The following is a 21,798-nucleotide window of genomic DNA, read 5'->3' as shown; positions in this document are numbered from 1 at the left end:
TCTGCCTTCTCCAGGACAGCAAGAAAACGGCAGGCGACATTGTCCCTGCTGCTGAGGGCAACATGGGGATCTTGGGGTTTGTGGTCGCGATGTGAAGGAAGCTTGCATCGCTATAACTATGTTCGTCTCCGCCAAAATGCCCGCATGGAGCTCAGTATAAAAGGTCACTGAGCTAAATATGAGCTTTGCTTCTCCCTTCACAGATGCTGACGTACCTGCTGAGTATATCCAGCAGATTCGGCTTTTAGTTCAGGATCAACTCTGTTCTTCTGACTCCGGATCTCTGCCCCTGTTGCATGTGGGTAACATGGGAATCAGGAGTGATTAAGGTGATGAACTGTAAATCCATTGGGTTGTCTCCGTGCAGGTTCGAAACCTGACCACTGCAATGAATGGTGGAGCGGACTCGAAAGGACGAGTCTCCCACTCCGACTTCTGTTTTCTATCTTTCAACTTCCAGTCTTTGTGATTTGTAACTCAGATTTACTACTACGGATGAGGTTACGGAGTTCTTGGTGACACAGAACAAGTTTGGCTGAAGTATGTATGGTTTCCTTTGACGAAAGTATTGTGAACAGTCTTGGACTCCTCATTTTAGAAAAGATGCTCTGGGATTGGAGAGGATGGAGAGGAGGTTCACAAGGATGACTCCGGAAATGAAAAGGTTGTCCTACGAGGAACGTGATAGCTCTGCGTCTGTAATCACTGGAATTTAGGAGAATGAGGTGAGATCTCATTGAAACCTTTCGAATGTTAAGAGGCCTAGACAGAGTAGATGTGGGAAAGGTATTCCCTACGGTTTAGGAGTCAAAGATAAGGGGTCATAGTCTCTGGATAGAGGGGGTCCATTTAAAACAGAGATGCAGAGAAATCTATTTAGCGGGAGGTGTATTTGTGGAATGTATCACCACAGGCATCTGGAGAAGCCAGGTCGTTGGGGGTATTTAAGACAGAGCTTGATATGTTCTTGGTTGGACACAGCATCAAAGGTTATGGGAGAAGGCTAGGAGCTGGGGCTGAGGAGGGGAACATTGGATCAAATGGCGGTGCAGAATCGATTGGCTACAAAGCCTAATTCTGCTCTTATAGCTTATGATCTTATGGGATCAGATATAAAATTTCATCATAAATTTGACATTGGGGATGTAGCTCAGTGGGAGAGCGCATGCTTCGCATGTATGATGTCCCGGGTTCAATCCCCGGCATCTCCACTAATTTTTGACAGTATTCAGTCTTGCCGACAGTTTCAATGCTGTCCTGCAAGCGCCGTTGTCCATACCTTTTTGGTCCTCACTACTGATAGTGCTGGTGTCACTTTCTGTGTATATTTATGGAGTAGAAACAGAGCTAGAGTTTCCAGTGTCGGCAAAGTGGAAAATCTGGAAAATATTTTCTGCATCAGTTACAACCTGTTGAGAAATATTCCTCACCCAAACACAATCAGGCCGGATCGGAAGAACAGCTGAATCGGAAGCGATTCCGAGACCTCTCCCGTCACACAGGAGTAAGTGTACGTGTGAAAAGAGCAGCTGCCAGCGACAACGAACGAACATCGGGTGACGCTTTAAAGTATTCTGTGCCCGGACATCCCAGTGTCAGATCACACTTCCGCACTGGCTTCTCGTTAGTTTAGTGATTAGTATCACCAAAGACGGGGTTAATACCCCCAATAGGCAAATAATGTTGCTGTTTCCATATTAAACGTAATTGCAACTCGAATTTTCGAAGTAAATTGAAAAGGGTTAAAGAGGTTAAATCAGAGTTTGGGGTAGAATTGATCGGTTCTTTGGGGATGTGGAATGTCGGTCGGCAGTGACGCCGGGAAGGGAGAGTCACCCGATAGGAAGGGAATTTCTGTTCAGCTTCGTGAAATCTCCCCTCTGCGACTCTGTATCTCAGAGTTATTCGGTGTACCACGCGGTGACAGAGAACAATGGTTCCGGAAATATTTGCTTCATCGGCCTCTGCCACATTTTAAATGTTAAACAAAGGCTGTCGTTCCGCTTGATTTAAAGTTTCCAGTTGAGATTCAGAAAGGAGAGGGCGAGTGGAATCCGTGCCTTCACAAAGCTCAGGCCACCCTGCAGAGACTCCGTGAGACGCCTTCCGTCTAACTGCGAGCTCGCAGCTGTGAAAGGTCATCGACCTGAAACGTGAACTCTATTTCTCCCTCCACAGACGCTGCCTGACCTGCGGAGTATTTCCGGCAGTTTCAGCTTTTAGTTCAGGAACAGTCCTGTTTCTCTGACCCCGGGGTCGGTGCTGTCCTCATCCGTCCTGGGACACAGTCACTATATTCCATATATCCTTCTTTGAGGAGTGTGTTCCAGCGGCCGAGTTTTTTGGGGATGCACTGGGAATCTATTGGTATTTCGCGTCTAATTCTGACAGCTATGTGGATACAACGTTTTCTGTTTTAAGTTGTTCGTTACCCTCTGATTCAAAGCATTGATGAAGATTGTGAAAAAGCTGGATCACGCTGCCAGTCGCCATCTTCCAACGCCAGAACGGACCATTTATGGTAGATTTTTCCAGTTTGTCTCTGTGGCGCAATCGGTGAGTGCGTTCGGCTGTAAACCGAAAGGTTGGTGGTACGAGGCACCCAGGGACGCAGGTGATCCAATAGCTTTTGCTGTACGTTGCAATGCCCGCTGGAAATCGCTCCGCTGTTCGGAGATCGGCCTTCCCTGCTACTGCCGCATCACGTTCAGCGGGAATTAAATACAGTCGATGTTCCGAGCCGAGACCCTTCGTCGTTCCATCCTGATGAAGGGTCTCGACCTGAAACTGCGACTGTACATCTTCCTATAGATGCAGCCCGGCCTGCTGCCTTCCACCAGTATTTTGTGTGTGTTGCTTGAATTTCCACCATCTGCTGATTTCCTGGTGTCAGCCGGAATTAAAATGGTTTTTGTCACGTACAGAGATACGGTGAAAAGATACGCTTTCACACTTTCCATAGAGATCAAATCATTACACAGTGTACTGATAGAGAACAATATAAAACAATAACCGAATGTAGAATAAAATTTAACAGCGACAGATAAAGCACAGTGCAGAAAGTAATTAGGTGCAGCATCATAACGGGGTAGAATGCGAGGTCTTGTCGATCTTATCCTAATCGGGACCCATCTGGATACCAGACTCAACCAGCTCCCCTCTACCACCATTCGCCTCTGTCTGGCGGAAATCGGCCACACCCAATAATTTCTCCTTCGACTCCTTCCATTTCCTTCAAACAAAAAGTGCAGCCACAGACTTTGGCATGGGTCCCACCTATTCCTATCTGTTTGTCGGCTACGTGGAACAGTCTATCTTTCAAGACTACATTAGTATTTCTCCCTAACTTTTCCTATGCAGCGTAAAGGACTGCATTGCTGTTGTTTCTTGCGGAGCTCATTCACTTCATCAGCTTTGCCTCCAACTTCCACCCTGCCCAAAAATTTCCTTGGCCCATATCCGACACCAACCTTCCTTTTCACGAACTCTCTCTCTATCTCTGACGACCGCAAATCTACTGATGTCTATTATGACCACACAGCCTCTCACAGCTACCTGGACGATACGTCTTCCCACCGCGTTACTTGTACTGATGCCATCCTCTTCTCTCAATTCCTCCGTCTCCGCCGCATCTGCTCTCAGGATAAGGCGTTTCTTTCAAGAACAAAGGAGATATCGTGTTTTTTCAAAGAAAGGGGTTTCCCTTCCTCCACCATTAAAATTGCCCCTCAACAGAATCTCTTCCATTTTTCTTACGTCTGTCCCCACCCCATCCTAGCCCACTTCACCAGGGATAGGTTTCGTCTTGTTGCCATCTATCTCCCCCCACCTCCTGCCTTCGCCTCCAGCACAGAATTCTCTGCAATCTCCTGCGGGTTCCCGGGCCAAACACATCTTTCCCTCCCCCCTTTATTTTCTGCAGGGATCGCTGCCTATGTGAATCCCATGTACTTTCGTTCCTATCCTTGCAAGTGAAACAAGTGTGTTACGTACCCGTTGGTATCTTGTGCCTGTCACGTGACCATGATGTAATTGAGGCTATGCTGGGCATGATACAATGGTCTTGTGATGGTGGAGTGACGTAATTTTCCCACCAGTGAGAGGTCAGATGAAAGTTTTTTTTTCCAACAGGGTATTAAAGGGGAATACCTCGCTGTGACGCGGGACAGTTCGTAGTTAAATTCGCCAGTGACTCCGCTTTGCTGCGTATTCGATGTGATGACGCAGTTTTGTTTTGAAGTGGAGTTTTACTTTCGGCTTTAAGTCTCAAAGGTTATTGCCGGCAGTTTTGCCACAATACTGCCAGTTCAGTCCAGTCGGAGAGTGAAGTATTATCGAAGTTCGGGAAGCCGAAGAGACGAGGAAAGCTGGTGTTGTCGGCTGTAAAGCAGGTTCGACTTTAATTTAATCTTCGTACAAGGAATTAGTAACTTGTGTCCAAGTTAGCTCCTGCATTTCTGAAAGCAGAAAGAACTGGATGCAGAGTTTCACCAAGGAAAGGTCAGCGCCCTTAAGCGGTTTTATTTCCTTCAATCGTAACTCCCTCGGCAAAGCATACTTCAGATAGGATTAGCAATAACGTCGTGAAAGAGAATTTTATTCCTACAACGAAAGCCTCTCCTGGATGTGTAAATCATGTTGGACCTTTTGCGATACCACTTTAACGAGCTGAGTTCACATTTCTCGCTTTAAGAACTATTCAAGCTGCCGTATTGCAGCCGACTTCCAGTTAAGTTAGTCGTTTTTTTTACTTTTGTTTTTTTTTAGCAGTGTTTAATAAATGTGTTATTTGTTGTAAAAAAACATGTCTCAATTATATATTCATTGTTGCTGGATCATTACAAGCGCTACACTTGCAATTACACATCCTCCCTCATTACCATTCAGGACCCCAAGCAGATCTTCCAGGTAAGGCGACACTTCATCTGTGAGTATTTTACAGTCATCTGCTGTATCCAGTGCTCCCAGTGTGGCCTCCTGTATATCGGCGAGACCTGACATAGTTTGGGAGACCACTTCACCGGGTACCTACACTCCGTCCACCAGAACAAGCGAGATCTCCCAGTGGCCTCCTACTTTAATTCCACTTCCCATTCTAGTTCCGACATGGAAGCCCATGCCTCCCGTATTGTCGCAATGAAGCCACACTCAGGGTGGAAGAGCAACACATTACATTCCGTCTGGGTGGCCTCCAACCTGATGGCGTGAACATCGATTTCCCAAATTTCCGTCAGTGTCCCTTCCTTCTCCAAGCCCCATTCTCTTTTCCCTCTCTGACCTTATCTGTTACCTGCCCATCATCTCCCTGTGATCCTCCCCATTTTCTTTCTTCCATGGCCTTCTCTCTTTCGCTGTTATCCAGCCCTGCATCTCTTTTGCCAATCGAAGTTTCCCGCAGTTTCACCTATCACCTCGTGTTTCTTCCTTCCCTCCCCTCTCCGTCTCACTCTGATTCCTCGTCGTTTTTTTTCAAGTCTGGATGAAGGGACTTGGCCAGAAACGTCGACTTCTTTCCCCCACAGGTGCTGCCTGGCTTGTTGAGTTCCTCCAGCATTTTCTGTGTTGCTTGCAATTACATCATCTGCGATTTTCTCTTTGTGCCTCTATCCTTATCGCTCCACACTAACATATTCATGTTTCTATCTAAAAACATCGTACACCCTTCCATCTCTGAACTTCGCAGCCCGTTCCAAGCACCCACCCCATTCTGTCTAAAAACGTGAACCTCGCATCTTCTTTAAACTCTCTCCCACTCCGACCATAAATTCATTCCGCTAGTATTTTAATTCCCTCCCATGGGAAACCAATTCTGACTATCTGCCCAATCTATGTCTCTCATAATTTTCTACTTCATAATTCGGTCAAGTTTCGTCTCAGGCTCTGAAATTCCAATGAAGGTAAAGAAGCTCAAACCCTTTAATCAGGCAACATCAGGGCACCGTTTTACAAATTCTGTCAATCCTTCCTGTGAAGTGTCGAACCTTGTAGAATCTCGAATAGAGTCAGAACAGGAATTAACGGAAGACTCTTGTTGAGGACGTTAGTTCCATCACTGATCCACGACACACTGAATGATAATTAATGGATCAATTTATATTCATAACGTGAATTAGCGAGTCGATTATTTGGCACATGGAGTTCTGGGTAGACCGTGTCTATGTAAGAGGTTTATTTGTTATGTAGTCTAAAATTGTACAACCTGCGATGGCCGGGAATCGAACCCGGGTCAACTGCTTGGAAGGCAGCTATGTTCACCACTATACCACCATCGCTCAACGAAGTTGCAAAAGATTTGAGTAGTGAGGCATCTCCCGTAGATCAAAATTAACCGATAAGGTCTCTGCTGCAGGTCCCGTTCCGGTAAATTAATGTCGCAATCCCCAACAGACCGGAATTATATCAATAAAAACCGACTAATGGGATTCTGTCCCATGGATAAACAAACGCTGATTATAATTGTCCTTTCAAACCACACGCTAATGGAAGCCCTTCTTTTGGACAGCCCTTGAACGCAGTGACTAAATCGCTAAAGCAGGGGTCACCAAACTTTTTTGCACCGCGGACCAATTTAATATTGTCAATATTCTTGCGGACCGGACGAGCGGGCCGGTGTGGGTGTTAATATCGACCGGAATATAGGTGATAAGTCAATTATGTCACTTATAAATGGCTAATATACTCAATTTCGTTTCTAAAAGGGATAACTAACGAATTTCATATTAAACACACAGCGTATATTTTCCTCGCACGAACATATAAAATCATTGCAACACACCAGTGACAGGACAAGGTAAGGACTGGAGGTCCCCGTACCGGTGTCGTGGCGGTCTCAGGCCGGAGAGAGCGACCGACCAAGTGAGGAGTGCGACAGGGCGCGCGCCCGCCTCCTTTGTAGGTAGGTAGGTAGGATCTATCGGCCGGCAAAAGTTTGGCTTGAGTGATGACTTTCAGTTGATTGCAGCGAGGTAGCTGCTCTGCTACTTACGAAACCCTGAGCCCGAATTAGGTCGTTGCGAATATTTTAGCCCTGGGTTCCCCACGAACATTTGGTGTGCTAAACAGGTTTAGAGGTAGCGCCCATCTGTTCGTGCTCCAGGCCAGTAGCAACGGCGGCCGATTACCCGAGGCCATCTAGTGACACCTGGCGCGAGGGTATCACTGCGTTTAGGCGACAGATGACCTCATGTGCATTCAAGTTCAACAGAGGGTGTGATAGGGAGTGAGGAAAGGTGCAGCTACCTCATATCGTTTCATATCGACAAGTCATATAAAGTTATATAAGGTTTTATAAACGTGTGGTGGGATGTGTGCTGACTGTGGGAAGTGAGAGAGTCCTGAGGAAGTAGAGGTGCTGTTGTGGATTCTTCACATTAATATTTATATAATGGGTCCAGGACAGATCCTCTGAGAGAGTGATATACAGGAATTTAAAGTTACTGACCCTCTCCACCTCTGATCATCCTTTGATTACTGGCTGATGTACCTCCGGTTTCTGCCTCCTGAGGTCTACAATCTGTTCATTGGTCTTACTGACATTGAGTGAGAGGTTTTGTTATTATGCCACTCAGACAAGCTTCCCATCTCACTCCTATATGCTGATGCAGCACCGCCTTTGATACAGCTCACAACAGCAAACTTGTAAATGGTGTTGGAGCTGCACTGAACCACACAGTCACAGGTGTAATGCGGGTAGAGCTGGGAGCTAAGCACACTTCTTTGTGGTGCTCCTGTGCTGATAGAGATTGTGGAGGAGATGTTTTTGCCAATGAGAACTGACTGAAGTCTGCTACTGAGGAAATCCAGGATCCAATTGCACAAGGGGGGTAATAAGGTCCAGGACTTGAGGTTTACTGATTAGTTTTGAGCGGATGACAGTGTTCAATGCTGAGCTGTAATCAATAAAGGGCATCCTGATGTTTGCATCTTTGCTGTCCAGATGTTCCAGAGTTGTGCAAAGAGCCAATGAGAAAGCATTTGCTGTTGCTTTGATAGGTGAGTTGGAGAGGATCCAAGTCACCATTCAGACAAGAGCTGATATGCTTCAACAGCATCTCAAAACACTTAATCACCGTGGATGTAAGTGCCACCGGGCAATAGTCATTTACACAGGTTTTCACGCTACTGCTGGGCACCGATATGACTGAAACTTCCTTCAAGTAGCTGGATTCCACATACTTCCAGATCCAGAGGCTGAAGAAATCCAGCACAGGTATTCAGTTCTCAGCAAGGTCTGATCCAGACCGGATCCTTTCCTTGGATTCACTCTCTTGAAGGCAGCCTGCACGTCATATTCAGATACTGAGACCAAATGATCATCGGAAGACATGGGAGTGCTTCTGGTGGTCAAAGCGAGAATAGAAGGCTTTGATCTCATCTGGTATTGAAGCTCTGCTGTCCCCTTTGTCACAAGATTTACCTTTGCAGGAGCTTCTTACATTCAAACCTTGCCACAGTAGTCGAGCATCCCTATTTTATTCCCCTCTAGTCCGGAATCTCTACTGCACACGAGAGATGGTTTTCTGGAGATCATACTTGCACCTCTTGTAGAAATCTTGATCTCCAGACTTGATTGACACTGATCTGCGCTCAGCAGTTTCCGGATCTCTTGCTCAGCCAGGGCTTCTGATTTTGGAAAACCCTGATTGATTTTGTGGGGCACACGCATCCAGATCTGTTTTTAGTAAAATCTGTAATGACGCCAGTGTAGTCGTTCAGGGCCTTAGATGAATTATTGAACATGGCCCAGTCTGGTGACTCAAAGCAATCCTGTATCCATTCCTCTCCCTTCCAACACCACCCCTTGGTTATCTTGATCTCTGGAGCCTTGCTCTTTAAGCTCTGTCTGTATGCAGGTAGGACGTTTCAAATGATCCCACTTATCACAATGCGGTCTTGGTAGAGAAAGACAGGCATTCCGTATCGTAATGTAGCAGTGGCCTGGTGTGTTGGGACCTCTAGTGCAACAGGTTCCTACATATAGATTAATTTTCTTTTTGGAATTTACAGGAAAATAGATACAATGGAAATTATGAAAACTATAAACAACAAAGACTGACACAACCAAAATGCAGAAGAAAACAAATCGTGCAAATAATAAAAAATATTACTGTGAAATTCAGTTGTAGAATACTTGAAAGTGAGTCTTCAGGTTATTAAATCAGTTCAGTGAAGTTGCCTACACCATTTCAAGAGCATGACTGGTGTAGGGTAATAACTCTTCATGAAGCTGGTGGTGTAGGACCTAAGGCTCTTGTACATCCTTCCCAATGGCAGCAGTGAGAAGAGAGCATGAGGCGGATGAAGGATGTTGTTGATGATGGATGCAGTTTTCTTGTAGAAGTGAACTTGTAAATGTACTGAATGATGGGGAGGATTTTGCCTGTGTTGAACTGGGATGTATGCATTACATCTTGTAGACCTCTCCATTCCTGATCATTGAATTGCCATATCAGGCCATGATGCAACCAGTCAGGATACTCTCCATTGTGCATCGATGGAAGTGTGTCAAACTTTTATTTTACATGCCAATTATAATCAAACTTCTGAGCAGAGTTGCAGCCGTGCCTTCTTTATAATGGCAGTTACGGATAGTCCTGGGACAGATCCACCTCCAGTCCCTGATGATGACTCGCTCATGGACTTCCTGTTTCCTCCTCCTGTGGTCAGTGATCAATTCTTTGTTTTTGCTGATGTTGAGTGAGAGGTTGCTGATGTGACACCATTTACCAGATTTTCCATTTCCCTCCTGATGGCAAATATTTCACCACCTTTGATTCACTAACAGTGGCGTCATCTGCAAATTTAAATATTGCATTGGAGTTGTACTTTGCAAAAATCACAACTATTATTTGAGTACCCTAGCGGCCAAGTGCACAGCCTTGATGTGCACCGGTGCTGATGGTGATTGTGGAGGAGATTTTGAATGCAAAGACCTTTACATGGACAGAAAATAGTAATTACAAGTGTGGGAGAAGATTACATTAGAATAAGCAGAATATGAAAATTAAAATTAGATACTATTTCTCAGAAGTATGAAAATAGTGGCCCCGCTTGTCCATACTGACCAAAACCATCTGAGTTGGTTCAATGCATCTGCATTTGTCCCACATCCCTCTCATCCTTCACTATCCACATACCTGTACGTGTGTCATTTTTCTTTGGCAATGCAACTAACTTTTATAGGAAACTTAGGACAAATGCAAGTCTAACGTGGGCAACAGAACATGATGTGTAGTTCGGCTTCTTCTTGGGCCGCAGATTGTTTGTGTGGCCACACTTGGGTTTATGAAATGTTGACGCACAAGGACACAGGTGGGCATAGCACTTGCGACAGATCAGCACCTCTCAGACGCAGCACCAGATGCACAGTGGACTCTTTCTGAATGTTGCAGTCAGAGAGGGTACGGCCATCCTCTAGCTGCTTTCCATTGCGATTCTCAGAAAGGAGGGGGCTGGGGTCATGACACGTGTATCTGCCCACTCACCCAACCTGTCCAAGTCACCCAAGCATTCTCCTAGAATCTTCCCCATATTTTACACTACCACCTAGCTTTGTGTCATCTGCAAATTTGCTAATGTTACTTCCTTCCTTATTGTGCTGACCAGAACTGCACAGGTACTGCCGCTGTTGTTTAATTAATAACTTGTACAACTGTAATGCGATGTTGCACCTCCTCTACTCCCAAAGGCCAGCATACTGTTTACCTACTTCATAACCTTGTCTAACTGTGTTGTGACTTTCATGGAACTACGTACCTGCATTCCAAGGTCCTTCTTTCACTAACGCTCCTCATGAAACTACAATTCACTTTGTATGTCCTGGCCTGCTTTAACTTCCCAACATCCATCACTGTGCACTTGCCTGACACTGTATCAACACTTGTACTTTTCTCTGCACCAACCACACAGAAATAAATGTCCATCAACAATTCACTGCAGCTGTCAGCTGTTTGTGTGTAACTTGTACAAGACAAAACCTGCACCACTCCGTACTTCACTCATGTGCTCTTTCTCTCCATATAATTAAAAGCTTGCCTTTTGATTTTTTTCCACCACTGGACACGCCATCATGATTTACCACATTAAACTCCATTTTACAAGTATTCTCTCTTTTACCCAGCCTCTCAATACCCTGTGGCAGAGACGAAATGTCCCATCACATCATTACCCGCACCTCATTCTCTGTCATTGACCGAAACCCTTGCACTTCTTACACTTTGCCCCCTTGTCCGGGTGATTAATTCAATAGTGAATAACTGATGGGCCTCAGCTTACCGCTTCTCCATTAAACAACCCATTACCACTCCAAATTCTGCCCACTCCATCATGATTTTCATATTGATTCTATATAATTGATGGTTCGGAACTGATCCAGGGGATATTGCAGTGGTTACATCCTCTCAACTTAAAACAAACTTGCTAATTGAGTTTCTGACTTCTATGTGAAAAACAGTCTTTTATCTTTGTGAAATCGTCTTGTGATTTCTGGTGTTGGGCCCAGCCTTTCATGTGACACCTTGCTAGATGCCGTCTGAGAATCTAAGTCTACCACATATACAGGTTCCCTTCTAACATCTAGTAATAATATACACTTTTCATGTTAATCGAACATGAATTGCCTTTCACTCAATGAAATGACAGGGTCTCAAATTGGGTCAAAGATTGAAATTTTATTGATGAAATGAACTGAGGATAGAGGTTGGGGCGTTGTGTTGCTGTTGTATAAGATGTGATGTCACATTGAAACATCGTGTTTACTTTTGGGCACACTATGACAGGGCTGACATCATTTTCACTGACTCCTCAAGTGTTTCTTTGTAGAGTGGAAAATTATTCTTTATAATTCATGAGCAGAGCAGGGACAGGAAGACAAGGGAATCCTTCAGTATGGACCCGGTGTGTGAGAGAGTTCGATAGAGTGCTGTCTTTCAATACTGTTGTGTATATACCAATAGAAATTGGTGGATGTGTTAAAGTTCAGGTGGAACTGAAAGATGAGGGGCCGCTCTCTGCAGTCGGTCACTCTGACTGTATTTCATCCGCTTCCCAAGTCTGTCTCTCGGCTCGTTCCTCGGGCAGTTCGAGGTGCTGTGTATAAAAGGAGACAGCAGCGGTCAGTTTGTCACTGAGCATCCATCTGAGTGAAGCAGCATTATGTTTTTTGGAGGTGAAGGAAGCAATGGAGTGGGAAAAGGTGGAGCAAGCACCTTTACATGCTCCTTGGTAATATCCAGTGAAACCTCAAACTAGCCATTTGTCTCCTAGCTCATATTGGTACATTTCAGGCTGCAGCAGAAAATGCAAAGGGACACACTGCGGCTTAGTTCAAACACGGCAAGGGCATAGTGCTGAAGGGCCACATGGTAGTGTTGTCCCGGTACTGGAGAATGAGCGGCTGGCTTAGGTGAGGAATCCCCTCAATTATTGCAGTTGTAAATCATCCCAGAGCGTCACATTAATGTCAGCAGTGCTACTGATTGAAGTGTAGTAATGCTCTAGAACACTACTCAAAGCATAAACTTTCAATAGAAAGACTGAAAATGTTTTGTATGGTGTATTCTTGTAAATATATTGTGAATAAAGTTTGCTTTTTAATGATCTGCACCCGACTGTGTACCTGTAGAATGATGTGAGTATAGTTGTGCATAGTCCAGCACTCCAAGTGTTTAAGGCTTTTGTCTACTGATCTGAAGTCGCTGCTTCAAGCTCAGCTAAGGCAGCGTGTTGTGTCCTTGAGCGAATCGGTCCTTTCTATTCCCGTGCACAAAATCGGTGGCATGGGGAATGGATACTTGCAGCGTGAACAACTGTCGGTCTCCCATACAACCCTGTACAGGCCTGCACTGTGGACACTTTCCAAGGTGCAGATCCGTGAGCTCTAGTGACTAACGGATAACTATATTCCAGCTCTCATCAGCCTCATCAGTAAGTTCATATCTGTATTGTGATCCATTTGCCACTCTGTGGCCCTCTTCCGCAAATGATCAGGGTCTCCTTGTAATCTTTAATCACTTTCATGAACTGGCATTTAACTATCCAATCTTCCTGACCCTATGCCAATTTGCATGTCGCTCAGGTGTTAATGGAAAGATTACCAACGTTGTTCTATATTTTAATTATATCCCTTGCTTCTCAAATTGCCTTAGCAGATCCTCTTTCCTCGTTCTACCTATGTCGTCGGTACCCACATGGACCACCACAACTGGACTGTTCTCCTCCCACTGCAAGTTCCTCTGCAGTGCAGATAAGATGTGCCGAACCTGGACACAGGCAGATAAAACAGTCAGTTTGTGACTGTGCTGCAAGTTCTTCACCATGTCCCGTATACATCAGTAAGCCGGGGTTATTGCATGCTCTGATGTAACCTGCAGGCTAGAGGTGTGAAGGAGCGCGTTATATCTACATTATTTGGTCTACCTGCATAAACATAGTTCTGGACATTTTCAGTGGAGTAGTGGATAAAGTTCCTAAAATATGAAAAGATGTGCAGCTTTTATTCAGTGATGCAGATAATGGCACACACTGGGGAACATAAAATTATTGAGTTTCCATCACCTACAGCTTTACACAGCTGCTTCCTTTTTCTGGTAAGAACATAATAAATATAATTGTTAAATATCCCGCATAGAGGTCAACATTCGTAAAACGTTGTTAAACACTCAAAAATATTATGAAGAACGCTGAAAAATAAACGTTCAGGTTTACGATGTGAGGAATTCCCTCAAGTATAGCTGTTGTAAATCAACAAAGAGAATGATTGCGCATCACAAAACAGATTAATTATAGTCAGAAATAAATGCAGTTAACCCGTTGTAGTTCAGCACATGCAGGAATACCACCACGTGTTGGTATAGAATTAAAATATGATCCATTATTATTAAAGGTTTTGCAATGATATTAATTGTTGCTCCAATAGGAGTAAACATTCCAAGGAAGATTTCTTTGCAGATGGCAAAGGATGTGAAACACAGTCTTGATGAATCTGCCCAAAATCTACACTAATCACACTCAGACTCTTCTCTCTGACCTCCTGGAGAGCCATTGCCTGGATTGGAATTTTAGACCAGCAGACACGAACAAACACACTATGTGTTATGCTGGAACGTCAGAACGGTTACGGGCTCTTGTATTCTATATGCAGAATGGTCTGCACTTTCAAAGCACATCACTGACCACTCTGATGCTGTAATTGCTTCTCTAGATCTCAGCTCACTGAATGAGATGATAATGACACTGCAGGCCATGCTCCGAAGTCATTACTATTCCACGCCCACCGTTAGTCGTGATTATAATATTGTCTCTGGAGCCTTATGACTGAATACCATGGTAATGATACAGCGCGTATTTGTCATTTCCAAGGTATCCATATTTTAAAATCGTCCTCTCTGCGTGGAATTCCATTTGAGAGATATCCAAGGAGAGTTCCCTGCAGTCAGCTGATCGCGATTATCTAACTCAAAGGCACCTATAAATGGTGTACATTACTGCTTCATTTGATTGCCTAACAACCTAGGAGGAGAATTAGTCCAGATGCTACTGACCTGCCATTTTCCCGCTAACCTTAAATGCAAGATCACCGCCTACCCTATACATCGGCTTTTATGTTAAATGTCTAACTGATGTGTCGTTGTTCTAATGTCAATAGATTGCAATTTGTTAAAATGCATCTGGTCTGGATTCTTGTAGGTAAGCCACTGCACACCTGATTGCAAATTATATGAAATAAACACCAAAAGAAAAAAAGAGATACTCTGTTTCTCAGACTGGATGGTTATGTTTTGTGATGTGTCACAGGGTTCAGTTCAGGGACGTAAGTTGTTGGAAAGAAAAATATGACACAGCTGTAAATCTGCCAAGATCAGGCTGTCCTCAAAAAGTGAGAGATTGTGCAAGAAGGGGACCAGTGATGGAAGCCGCCAAAAGACAAATGACAAATCAGGGATAATTAAATGTTTCAGTGGCTGAGATGAGCCAGACTGCACAGAGAAAAACTGTTGGCCCTGTGCTTCACCAATGCTGTTGCTTTTCAATAGCCTTTTTCGTGAAGTGGCTTGGAGTACACTTCTGTCTTCATGGTGTGGCTTTCGCAAGGATACTGTCCCAACAGCAGTTGGACTTGCCAGATACTAGGAGGCCAGGAATGGCGGAGCCGTCTCATAGAATACAGAGCATGGAAATGTAGTGTCCTTCGGCCTACAATGTTATGCCGACCACAATATTGTAGCCTACTCTAGAGACGGCTTAGAATTTCCTTAAAGACCTTATTGTATCCGCTTGCACTACTGGCGCCGGCAGTGCATTCCACGCACTCAACACTCTTAGTGTGAAAAACTTACCCCTCACAATATTCCCCATGAAATAAATGCCAACATTGCATTTACCTTCTTTACCACAGACTCAGTTAACAAAATAACTTCCTGGATGTCTGGCATAAGAAGTCCTATGTCCCTCTGCACTCTTGATGTTTGAACCTTCTCCCCGTTTAGATAATAGTCCGCACAATATTTTCCCTTTATCAAATGCATTATCATATATTTCTCAACACTGTATTCTCTCTGCCACTTTTTTGTCTATTCTTCCAATTTCTCTAAGTCCTGCTACAAACACTTTGCTTCCTCTGCACTACCTACCCCTCCACCTATCTTCATATCATCCGTAAACTTTGCAACAAACCGTTCAATTTGATTATCTAAATCGTTATTACAGAATATGTAAAGTCGCGCTCCGAATACAGGCCCCTGAGGAACACCACAAGTCTCCGGCTGCCACCCAGAAAAGATCCCTTCAATTCTCACACGCTGCCTCCTGCCTGTCAGCCATTCCGTTCTCCATGTCAGTATCTTTCCCATAACGCAGTAAGATTTTATCTTCTTAAACACTCTAATGTCTGGCACCTTATCAAACAACTTCTGAAAATGCAAGTAAATGACAACATTTGCCTCTCCTTTATCTTTACAGCTTGTTACATCCTCAACGAATCCGAACAGATTTGTCAAGGAAGATTCCTTTGACAGAATCTATGCTGACTTTGACTTATTTTATCAGCAGTCTCCAAGTAGCTCGAAACCTCATCCTTAATATGAATCCAAAACTCTCACAGCCTCTGAGTTTGGGCTAACGGGCCTGTCATTTCTTTTCTTTTGCTTTTCTCCCTTCTTCAAGCATGAAGTGACATTTGCATCTTCCAGTCGCCTGGGAAAATGCAAGAATCTAATCGTTTCTTGAAAGATCATGACCAATGCGTCCGTTATCTCTTCAGCAACCTCTCCCAGGAATCTGAGATGTAGAATCTCTGGTCCCTGTGACTAATTCACCTTAACACCTCTGACTTTGCCTAGAAAGTGCTCATTTTTTATTGGCAATGGCATTCACTCCATTAGCAAGGACTCAGTTGCAGACGGAGGAATAGAGCCCCGATTCTGCAGCTGCTCAGTCAGGCTGATGGGAATTAAATGTTGAGCAAGAGTCGATGAACAACATCCTGACTTAGGCGTTTGTGTTGTCCACGTGGTCTAACGTCTTGTGAAGAGACATTGAGATTGCATCTGTCGTTGACCTATTGTGGCTATAGACAAATCGCAACGGGTCCAGGTCTATGCTGAGGCAGGAGTTCAGTCTAGTCATGAGCAATCCCTTAAAGCATTGTCATCACTGCAGATGCTAGTGCAATGGGGCGATAGTCATTAAGTCAACCCACATTATTCTTTTTAGGCACTGGTATAAGTGTTGCCTTTTTGAAATAAGTGAAAGTTTCTGCCCGTAGCAGTCAGAGGTTGAAAATGTCCTTAAATACTCCCGCCAGTTGTTTGGCACGGGTTTTCAGAGCCTTAACAAGACATTCTTCATGTAAAACTGTTGGATTATGCTTTGCTCTGTCATACTGGTTCTCTGTAGATGGAACAAGTCAGAGCATAGTGCAGCACAGGAACGAACCGTTTGACCCATAATATCATGCCAAACCATCTGAAATTAAAATCAGTAAACCCCCAAACACTAATCCATCTGCTCTAGACAAAGTCTATCCCACTCCATCTTCCTGATATTTATGTACCTATGTCAACGTCCCGTAAAAGGCCCTAATGTTTTTAACTCCACCACCATAGACGATACTCGGCATCCAGCATACCCCGCACATCTCCTTTCAAATTACCCTCTCTCGCCTTCAATGTATTAGACATTTCTACCCAGCGGTAAAAACACTCCATGTCTGTTCGATCTGCAGCTCGGCACAATGTTATAAACCTTTACCTGATCTCCCCTCAGTCTCTGCTACTCCAAAGAAAACAGCCCGAATCACTTATGTTAGCACTTGCCCTTTAAACCAGACATCATCCTGGTAAACATCTTCTGCTCCTTCTGCAATGCCTCAAAATCCTTCCTGCACTGGGTCAACTAGAACTATATGCAATACTCCAGATGTGGCTAACTGGAGTCGTTTTAATTCTGCAACGTCACCTCTTGAACTTTGAGTTCAATAACCCAATCAATAAAAACAAGCATTTGATAAGCATTCTTAACCACAGATTGACCTGCCTAGTCACTTTCAATGAGCTATAAACTCCGAGCTCAAACATCTCTGCTCAGCAACACTGTTAAGTTTCTTCCCTAAAATTTTAACGACTTGCTGTGGCCGACCAAGGTGCAACACTTCACATTTATCTGTGTTCTGGTCCATCTGTCATTTCTCTATCCTCATCTGCGAATGATATAAATTGCCAGTATTCTTTGCCAGTCTTTTTCATTATCCGCAATTGCAACTCTCTCAGTATCATTCACAAACTTACTAAACCACACATCTACATTTTTATACAGGTTAACGTTAACAAAAGTGTTTGTGGACTCGGGTGACCTCTGAATAAGTTTCCCAAGCTTCCTTCCAAGACCGAAAGGCGAGCTGGATGGTGCATTCAATGACAGCAAGCTACTGTCCTTTGTGTAGATGCGAGACAGGAGGAAAGAGGAGAAATGAGAAAGGGGTTTACAGTGGTCAGGGTCAGGGCCATATCCATGAAAGTTATGTCCTTCAGAGCCCAAGTTCACGGTCACAACGCGGGACCTGGTCGTTCTTAGCGATCTCAGGTCCAGTGGATTTGTCAAACCGTGGCTGAATGTTAATATTTTACTGAAAATAAGCTTATACTCTCAAACTGCGATACTGCCATTGTGTCCTGTCCTGGGTCTGAGGAGGAGCTCTGAGTGGATCTGGAATTACACCTTATTCCTGTCGCACCTGTTTCCTTCCAGAGACCAAAGGCGAGCTGGATGGTATATTCATTGGCCCTAAGATACTGATATTTGTGTACACGGGTGACAGAAGGAAAGAGGCCTCCTTCCTCACTCTATACACTCACTATGTAGGATCTCTTCTCATTTTGTGACTGATTTTGGTGCTAATTTGCGCCAGGGACTCTGGCTTTTCCCCCTTCCTCTTCACAATATCCTGCAGCTGCACCTGCAAAATCTGGAGCCCAGCACCCGAGAGGCAGCACACCATCCTGCTGTCTCTTTTGCAACGCAGAATCTCCTGTCTGTTCCCACTGACTACTGAGGCACTTGTCACTCCCACACTGCCTGACTTTTCCCTTCCCTGCCACAGGAAAACCACCACGGTTTTTTCTTTCTGGTTTTGAGCTTAAGGAAATTAGTAGAATCGAGTGCCAGTAAAAGTTTCCAAAATGTGTCTGTGGGCTCAAGCTGACTGTCTGAGAAGCTCACTTAAAACTGTCACACTCTTCATATTGACGATCACAGAGATCAGGCCTACAGGCCAGGTGTTGGAAGCTGCAAATAGATGGTGACGCATCGGTTTCCTTCCAGAGATCAACGGCAATCTGAATGGTGCAGTCATTGGCTGCAAGATACGGCCATTTATGTACATAGGTGACAGAAGCAAAGGAGATGATGTGAGACAGTGGAGATACCATTGTGATGGTCAGCGCCATATCAATGACAGTCATGTCCTTCCCAGACTGAGCCCGAGTTCACGGTCAGGGGCTGAATAACACTCGCTCCTTCCCTGTAGCCATCAGACGAAGTATTGACTTACTATTAGACCGGTAAGATATGAACGAATAAAAAAAGGGTCTAGTGCTTTCCCAGCGTATCTGACAAATAAGCTCTCGACGGGCATCCAGACAGGAACAAATGTTGAGTATAACCGGTCTAGATGTCCTTAGGCATCATCCTTCATGAAGATGGCAGAGTTTGTCGTTGTGGTTGTAATCGACACGTATCCCGCTGGAAGTCTAATATGAATGTGTATTCCAATAGTATTCATCGTGTGTAAATTGGCTTTCTTTGGAGCAGAGCAAGGTACCAGTAATGTTTGAGACTTTAAATAGTCTTGAAGGTCATAGGTGGATGAATAAAAGGGAACATTTCCATTTAAATCTGGAGGTTTTACGTCCACGCAGGTGATGCAGGCAGCGTGTCTAAGCAAGGCCAGGAGATACGCATGAAATTATGGAATGTGAAGAAGCCCAGATGGTCAAGGGAAACGTGGAGATAATGAGGACAGATCTCCATAGATAGGGGGCTTAGTTCGGTCCGTCAGTTAATAGACAGATAGAGACTTGCCTTTGGTGGGTGAAGGTACTGAATATCAAGGCAGGTGCCTCTGCTGGAACTATAGAAACATAGGTTGGTCCACGTATGAAGTGCTGGGTACAGTCCTGGTCACTAAACCCAGGGAAATTCAGGCGCTGCGACATTAAAACTAGGAGAATTATCCACCACAAGCTGTCAGAAAAAAATGCAAATCTATTGTCTCATCCCCCTTAAGGGAAGATTGGCACTATATGTAGAACGGAAAGATGTCAACAATATGCCAGTAAGTTTAGAGAAAAATAAAGTTGCTTAATGTGACTCAGAGAGCAAAGAAAGTGAGGTCCTGCTTCAGCTGAAAAGGCTGAAAGTTAATGAATCTGAGTCTGACAGCATGGAACCAAGGGTACTTAAAGAAGTCTGTGATTCAAAATACAAACACCTAGCAAGATATTTTCTTCAGAATTCTGTGAAGATTAGTGAACTACTTAAGGATTTGAAAAGGGCTAGCATGTTCCCGGTTTATAAGAAGGGTGACTGCATTGACCCTTGTAACTCTTTACCAGTACGCTTAACATGTATTGTGGCTGAAATAAGAGAAACATCAATAAAGAACGAGTTGGGAAAACATCTGATAAGACCAGGCATGAAGCAAGTGGGAATGACTACGATCCACTGACATCTTCTACAAACCCACTGACTCCCATAACTTTCTTGAATATACCTCTTCCCACACTGCCCAATGAAAAAGTGCCATTCCCTATTCCTAGTTCCTCCGTCTCCGCCGCATCTGCTCCCAGGATGAGGCTATCCGTTCCAGGACTTCTCAAATATCCTCTTTCTTTCAGGATCGTGGTTTCCCTTCCGGCCTCATCAAAGATGCCCTCACTCGCATCTCCTCCTCTTCCCGCACATCAGCCCTTAACCCATCCTCCCGTCACCACGACAGGGACAGGGTTCCCCTTGTCCTCACCAACCAACCCACCAGCCTCCGGATCTAACACATTATCCTCCGCAACTTCCGCCACCTTCAACAGGACCCCACCACCCAGCACATCTCTCCCTCCCGACCCCTCTCAGCTTTTCGTAGGGATCGTTCCCTCGCGAGTACCTGATCCACACTTCCCTCCCCACAGAACTCCCACCAGGCACTTATCCCTGTAAGCGCAAATGCTACACCTGTCCCCACACCTCCCCCCTTACCACCATTCCGGGCCCCAGATAGTCCTTCCAGGTGAGGAAACACTTCACCTGCTAGTCTGCTGGAGTTGTCTATTGCATCCGGTGCTCCCGTTGCGGCCTCCTCTACATCGGAGAGACCCGACGCAGATTGGGGGACCGCTTCATCGGGCACTTCCGCTCCGTCCGTCACAATAGACAGGACCTCCCGGTTGCCACCCACTTCAACTCTGCCTCTCATTTCCGTCTAGATATGTCCATACATGGCCTCCTCTACTGCCATGATGAGGCCAAACGCAAGTTGGAGGAGCAACCGTCAACACAGTCAACCGAGCAACACAGATCTACCGTCTGTGCAGACTCCAGCCTGGTGGTATGAACACTGAATTCCCCAATTTCCGCTAATTCCCTCCTCCTCCCCCTCCCCCTATCCCAGGTCCCTCTCTGTCTCTCTCCCCTTTAAGCTTCATGCTCCTTTTTCTCTACAATCCTTTCATGCTTATCCCTCCCCCCTTTATCTTTCCTCTGATTGATTTTCCACCTGGCGCCTCTCGCCCTTCCCCCTCCCCTATCTCTATTCAGGCAAGGCAGGATCCCAGAGATCAGGGAAGGCAGGATCCCAGAGATCAGGGACGGCAGGATCCCAGAGATCAGGGACGGCAGGATCCCAGAGCTCAGGGACGGCAGGTCCCAGAGTTCACTGGCCCAGCCACATAACTCCTAGGCAGGGCCTGGACCTCCCAGACAGGAACACGGTGGTCTGAGCAGGTCGGGGGCACCTGCGTAGGTTGCAGGGCACAACCCGTCGGCAGCAATGGATGGAAAGGGGCAGAGTCCCCCGCCGGGCAACGGCAATCCGGCCAGGCTTGCCCGAAAGAGGCAAGGGACAGGAAGGGAACTAGGTCTAGAGTGACTGCCAGACTCACTCGAAGTACTCGTCTTTAATGAGGGGAACTCAAAGCCAGGGCAACCGGATAGGCAGGACGTACCGCCAGTTCCACTCAGTTCCAGAGCCCCTTATATACACCGCCAGCCGATGGGCATCAGGTGCGCCTCCTTAAGCCCCAACAAGCCACG

At 45.2% G+C, this 21,798-nt stretch overlaps 2 non-coding genes across 2 annotated transcripts; one reads left to right on the top strand and one right to left on the bottom strand.

Annotated features, from left to right (window-relative positions):
* The first annotated feature begins 1,139 nt into the window (after window positions 1-1,139).
* On the top strand, window positions 1,140-1,211 carry trnaa-cgc (transfer RNA alanine (anticodon CGC)). The gene has a single exon. It is a non-coding gene; the product is annotated as a tRNA-Ala (tRNA).
* A 4,989-nt stretch (window positions 1,212-6,200) lies between these two features.
* On the bottom strand, window positions 6,201-6,272 carry trnag-ucc (transfer RNA glycine (anticodon UCC)). The gene has a single exon. It is a non-coding gene; the product is annotated as a tRNA-Gly (tRNA).
* Between the last annotated feature and the right edge of the window lie 15,526 nt (window positions 6,273-21,798).

This window comes from Hemitrygon akajei, chromosome 28 (assembly GCF_048418815.1).
Source record: "Hemitrygon akajei chromosome 28, sHemAka1.3, whole genome shotgun sequence".
Classification (NCBI taxonomy): Eukaryota; Metazoa; Chordata; class Chondrichthyes; order Myliobatiformes; family Dasyatidae; genus Hemitrygon; species Hemitrygon akajei.
Note: the sequence above shows the minus strand (reverse complement) of the source record. Positions and strands in the feature narration are given on the sequence as shown.